Genomic DNA, 6,748 nt, shown 5'->3' on the forward strand with positions numbered 1-6,748 from the left:
CCGTCAACCCAATACCACCATGCCCACTAAACCATGTCCCAAAGTGCCACATCTACCTGTTTTTTGAACGCTTCCAGGGATGGTGACTCCACCACCTCTCTGGGCAGCCTGTTCCAATTCTTGACCACTTTTTCCGTGAAGACATTTTTCCTATTATCCAATCTAAACCTCCCCTGATGCAGCTTGAGCCCATTTCCTCTCGTCCTATCGCTAACTACTTTGGAGAAGAGACCAACACCCACCTCACTACACCCTCCTTTCAGGGAGTTGTTGAGAGCGTAAGGTCTCCCCTCAGCCTCCTCTTCTCCAGACTAAACACCCCCAGTTCCCTCAGCCGCTCCTCAGAAGGCCTGTGCTCCAGACCCTTCCCCAGCTTCTGAACACTTCCCCCCTTCTCTGAACACACTCCAGCACCTCAATGTCTTTCTTGTATTGAGGGGCCCAAAACTGGACACAGTATTCAAGGTGCGGCCTCCCCAGTGCTGAGTACAGTGGGACAATCACCTCCCTGCTCCTGCTGGCCACACTGTTCCTGATACAAGCCAGGATGCTGTTGGCCTTCTTGGCCACCTGGGCACACTGCTGGCTCATGTTCATCACTCTTCGGGTGGTTAACACTAGTGGCCCATTACCCCTTGGGCCCATTATCCTTGGTGGCTTAACCCTGGGTAACCATTGCTTCTTGGACCTATCACCCTTAGGATGGTTCAACATTTGGGGGCTCATCACCCCTTGGCCCAACCACTTTTAGGGTGGTTAACCCTGGTGGCCCATCAGCCTCGGTGTTTATTGCACTTGGGGTGGTGAAACCTGGTTTCCCATCACCTCTTGGGCCCATTACCCTTCAGGTATTTAACCATGGGGGCCCACCAACCCTTGGGCTGATCACCTTTTAGGTTGTTAACTCTGGGGCCCCACTGCCCTGGGTTCCACCACTCTTGGTGTGGTTCACCTCAGGGGATATCACCCTTGGGGTGGTTAACCCTGGGGACCCAACCCAACACCATTTCGGCCTGTCACTTTTGGGTTGGTTAACCCTGTGCGCCAGTCATCGCACCGGCCCATCACCCATGGGTTGATTAACACTGAGGACTTACCACCCCTAGGCCCCATTATCCTCTGGGTGATTAACCCCTGTGACCACAATCTTTGGGGTGGTTAACCCTGGGGGTCTGTCATCTGGGGTCTGTCATCCTTGTTGTCGTTAACCTTGGGGGCCCATCAATGCATGGACCCATCACTGTTGGGTTACTTAACCCTTGGGTTCCCATCACCTCTTTGCCCTCATCACCCTTAAGGTGGTAAACCCCAGGTGGCCATGACCCCAGGGGCCCATAACCCTTGGAGTGGTTAACGCTGGGGACCCATCATCCCTTGGGCCCATCAGCCTTGGGGTGGTTAACTCTTGGGGCCCATCAGCCAGGGCACTCATCACCCTTGGGGTGGTTTACTATGAGGCACAGCACACATAGGCTTTTTAACCTTGGAGGCCCATCACCATGGGGGTCTATCTCCCAGGGGCTGGTGAACTTGCTTTCCAATCACCTCTTGGGCCTATCACCCTTTGGGTTGTCAACCCCAACCAACCCCAGGGGCCCATCACCCATGGAGTTCTTAACCCTGGGGGCCCATCACATCTTTGGCACATTACCCTTGGAGTAGTTAACCCTGGGGGCCCATCAGTGAGGGGGGCCATCACCCTTGGCTTGGTTAACCTTGAGACCCATCAGTGGCAAGGACAGGACAAGGGGCACAGGGCACAAACCTAGACACAGCTTGACTTGGGAGGACACTTTTTTTACCATGGGGGTGACTGAGGCTCCTTGGGGAGCTTCTGGGGTCTCTAACTGTGGAAGGATAAAAGGCCACCTGGATGTGGCTATGGTGGGTCTCCCTGGCGCTTGCCTGAGCCTCCCAGCACCCCTTGAAGGGCCATGCTTCCCCACAGGGTCTCCTGGGGGCCTTCCTGAGCACCCCAGGACCCAGTGAAGTTTCCTGCAGCCCCCCCCCCCACCAGAGACCCTCCTGATCCCTCCTGCCCCAGGACCCCGTGAAGGTCACAGCTGACCCCCCCAGGCACTCTCCCAAGCCCACCCCACCCCGACCCCATGAAGGTCTCTGTTCCACCCTGGGGACCCACAGGGGCTTTCCCGGGAGGAGGACAGCAGGTGACATGGTGGGGGCTCAGCATCTCCCCCAGGCCAGTGCATGGAGGCGGTGGGCAGCATCGCACAGCTGCCCACGGTGCTCAAGGCAGCAGTGCAGCCCAGGTGGGACAGATGCCAGCCCCGCCCCCGCAGCCCCCAGCACCCAGCAGCAATGGTCCCCGTCGAATCGCTGTCCCCACCATGCAGCACCCCCCTGGCACACAGGTCCTCCCAGCATCTGCCGGCTGCCAGCAGGGCCTCCAGGGCCACCATGGGCACATCATGGCCACTGCGGCCTGGCCACCCTTGGGCACCCAGCCCAGGTATGCCGCATCCTGCTCGGCTGGTGACAGAAGGGATGGCACCCGTGGCGGGCCATGACCCTCCAGAAGCCCCCAGGATTCCAGGTACCTGCAAGGACATGGGGACATTGAGGTCACTGGGAACACTGGAATCATTGAGGACATGGGGACACTGGGGTCATTGGGGAAATTGGGGTCACCAGGGACACCGGAGACATTAAGGTCATTGGTGTCACTGGTGACAACGGGGTAACCAGTGACACTGGGGGGCACTGGGCTGCAGCTCTCCAGCAGAGAGCACTTTGCGGGCACCAGTGACACCAGTGACCCCCTGAGCCCCTCCCAGTGTCCTCACCAACCCCTCCCAGTGCTCCCAGTGACCCCACAGAACCCTCCCAGTACCCCCTCACCGGTGCCAGGTGTCCCTGAAGAAGGGCCAGGCAGCAGTATTGTCACCCACAGCCACCTTGGCACCCTCCACGTAGTCCTATGCAAGAGGCAGGACCCACAGCAGCTCATCCCCCCCAGTGCTCTGGGCCACCCCCCCGAGCCCCCAAAGTGGGCCACTGCCAGAGTGCCGAGGTACCCTGTGGGGACAGGGGTTTCAGGGGCGCCCTAGTGTCCCCTCCTCCCCTGTCCCCCAAGGCCTGACACCCACCGGTGGGGTGGTGGTGGGTCATGCGTCCACTCTCGATGCTCACCCAGAGCAGCATCGGCAGCTCCCAGGCATGCGGGTACCTGCATTGGCATCAGCCCTGTCCCCGTCCTCCCCTGTCCCCCTATCCCCAGCCTCGTCCCTATCCCCACCATGCCACCCTTGTCCCCACTGTCCTTATCCCTGTTGTCCCCATCCCCCCTGGCCCTGCCACCTCCATGTCCCCCTCTCATCTGCCCTGTGACCCCTATGTCCCCTCCTCCCTATTGCTGTCCTCCGTCCCTAGGGCTCCCTGTCCCCACTCCCCCAGCTCAGACATCCCTGCCACCCCCCATCCCCACTGGTCCCGGCCTCCCAGCACCAGCACCAGCACCAGCACCAGCACCAGCACCAGCATATCCCCAATCCACAGTCCTTGTCCTCTCCAGCTCCAACACCCCCCATGTCCCCATTCTACTCTGTGTCCCCATTACCCCACCTTTTACACCCCCATGTTACCCCATTCCCCAGCACCCCATGTCCCCTTCCCTCCAGCTCTGACACCCCCATGTCCCTATCCCCCAAGCTCTGACACCCCCGTGTCCCCATCCCTATGTCCTCCCCATCCCCCCTTGTCCCTGTCTCCCCATGTCCCCACCCCCCCCAGGTCTGACAGCCTTGTGTCCCCATCCCTGTCCCCTCCATGTCCCTCTCCCTTCCAGCTCTGACACCTCTGTGTCCCCAGCCCCGACACCCTCCTGTCCCCATCCCTCCAGCTCTGACACTCCCATATCCCTATCCCCATCCTGTCCCTGTGCCCCCAGCTCTGATACCTCCATCCCTCCCGTCCCCATGTGACGCCCCATGTCCCCATCCCCCCCCACCACTGTCCTTTCCTGTGTCCCTGGCCCTACCTGAGGCCAATGGCCAGGCTACGCATGGCAGCCCCACAGCCAGTGCCGGTGGGGTTGAAGGGGATGCGATAGCCCTCGGGCTCCCCAGGCCGCAGCTGTGAGGTGCCTGGGGGGGTCGGGCGCGTGAGACTCCCTGACACCCTCTGACTCCCCCCAGACCCTCGGACCCCACTCACCCAGTATGCTGGTGGGCCCCGGCTTGCGGCCCTCCATGTCACCCATGGCAGCCACGTAGCGGCGAGCCAGCTCCTGCAGGAGGGGTTCCCCCTCCAGGCCTGGGGTGGGGGGGGGGGTACTGAAGACCCCCCTGGGTCACCCAAACTGGAGGGGAGGGAAAGGCCCCATGCACCCCTCAAAACTCAAAGGGAAGATGACAACCCGCATGGACTCCCAAAAGTGGAGGGAAAAGGGGACACCCCCCATGGACCCCCCAAAACTAAAGCAAAAGGGTGACACCCCCCCATGGATGCCTCAGTACTGAAGGGAAAAGGGGACACCACCCATGGGTGCCAACACTGGAGGGGAAGGGTGACATCCCCCATGCACACCCCCAACAGGAGGGGAAGTGGGACAGCATCCACAAACACCCCAAAAGTCAAGAGAAATGGGCAATCCTCCTGAGCACCCCAAATCGGGTGGGAAAGGGATAACCACCCCCTCCGGGCCCCCAAAATTGGGAGGGGGAAATGAGCTCTCCCCCAACACCCAGTATAGGAGGACAGGGAACACAAATTCCCACAAACTGTGGGGAAAAATAGGACACACACACCCTCCGAGGGGAAATGGGGACACCACCCAATTTTTTTTTTTGGGGGGGGGAAATAGGGAGCCTCCCTGGAGGTCCTAAAAGGGGGGGTGGAATTAGGATGCCCCCAAACCCCCTACAGGGCTGGCTGGGGACCCCCAAAAGCCCCTCCCAGGGACCCTCCAGCCTGGGTCAGGTGTATAACAGGGACCCCTGAACCCCCTCAGAAAGCCCCCCAGGCAGCTCAGAGGTATAACAGGGACCCCAAAACCTCCCCAGAGACCCCCCCATACAACCCAGGGGCACAAAGGGGACCCCCAACACCACCCCAGACCCCCACCATGCAGCCCAAGGCATACAACAGGGACCTCCAACCCCCGCCCCAGGGAACCCGCATGCAGCCCAGGGGTGTAATAGGGACACCCCACCCCCCTGGAACACTCCGCTGTGGGCCCTGGGGTACAATGGGGACACCATCCCCTGGGGACCCTCCCCTGCGTCTGTGGGGTGCAATGGAGACCCCTGCGGCCCCCCCTCCCCGACCTGTGGCCAGGCCCTCAGCAGTCGCGAGGTGGAGGACGGTGTCATCACTGACAGGCCGCTCAGGGGGCTCAAGGGTGATGGCCTCCAGCCCCCCCAGCTCAGCCAGCTCGGCGTGGATCTGGGGTCCCGAGGTGCAATACTCTCAGCGGCCCCCCCGGTACCCAAGCGCATCCCCCACCCTGCTCAGCACCATGGCCGCTTCATAAGCTTCTACCGAGGGCACCCTGGGGGAAACAGTGGGGCTTCAGGGGGGAGCCAGCGGTGGGGGGTGTGCCGGGACCCCCAGAGGCACTCACGTCTCCTCCATTGCGGTAGCAGCTGCGGAAGCCCATCAGGCCCGGGGCATGGGGCCAGCGCTGGCCAGGGGCCCTTAAGGAGGATGAGGACACCCCAGGGGATGGGGGTGGGGATGGGGGCACTGTCCCCATGGCGATGGGGATGAGTGGTGAGGAACCCCAGGGCCTCTGTCCCTGGGGGGTGGCAGGGAGGGAAAAGGCTCCAGGGGGGCCCAAAAGGCACTGGGAGGGGACTGGGGGGCTCCAGGGAGCACCCAGAGGGGCATGGAGGGACATGGATGGGGGCATACCCACAGAAGGCTGGGGGACACCCAAGAGGGAGACAGGGGACACCGAAAGGGGCCTGAGGGCTACCCAAAGGGGCATGGAGGCACATGGGAGGGGCATCCAAAGGGGCACATGGGCGGCACCCAAAAGGGCTGGGGGTTACCCAAAGGGGGCACCCAGAGTGGACAGAGGCCTCAAAAGAATTTGGGGCACAGAGGGATGGGTTTTAGCAAGCCCTAGGGGAAGGCAGAGACAAGGAGAAAAGGAGCATCTCCAAGGAAGAATGTTTCTGCCAGATATTTTCCCATATTTATTTCACTGGGACGGGGCAAAAACATGGCCCCAAGCCACGTTTTGGGGTGAGAACCCCCAAAACTGCTATTGCCTGGGTCCCGCCAGGATGGGGCAGCAATATGCAGCCCTGCTCTGACAACTGGGGTCGGCTCCAACCTAAAATCGCTGTGTTTTGCTATGCAAAAATAGTAAAATTAATGTTTAGTGGTGGGCAGTGAGCACTTAAAAGATCATACTTAAATTTCAGAGTCAAGCAGCAAAGCCTCGGTGCAGGCCCCATGCCAGTCCCAGAAAAGTGCAACTCCTGGCTCCCCAGCATCAGCTTTTCATCTTTATTTTGGCCCAAATTATGCCAAACGAGACACAAATCTTTGATCTGTTGCTAAAAATCCTGTTGGGCAGGGCGGGGGGTGCACAACAGGTGGTTGATACTAGAATAGGTGAATAATGAGGTTTAAAATTCATTGTCAATTTGGAAAAAAAATTTTTTAAAAAATGGTGTATAAATTTTTTTTTTTTTACATATTTTTGTTTGGACATACAGAAATTGCGGTTTCATCCTGCCACACTCCAAAGAGTGTGTTCAGGGCCTAAATAGGAAGCTAT

The 6,748-nt window shown here is 59.8% G+C and overlaps 1 pseudogene; it reads right to left on the reverse strand.

Moving 5' to 3' along the window:
• Window positions 1-2,184: 2,184 nt before the first annotated feature.
• On the reverse strand, window positions 2,185-5,592 carry LOC142596235 (ADP-ribosylhydrolase ARH1-like; annotated as a pseudogene).
• Between the last annotated feature and the right edge of the window lie 1,156 nt (window positions 5,593-6,748).

This window comes from Pelecanus crispus, chromosome 29 (assembly GCF_030463565.1).
Source record: "Pelecanus crispus isolate bPelCri1 chromosome 29, bPelCri1.pri, whole genome shotgun sequence".
Taxonomy (NCBI): Eukaryota; Metazoa; Chordata; class Aves; order Pelecaniformes; family Pelecanidae; genus Pelecanus; species Pelecanus crispus.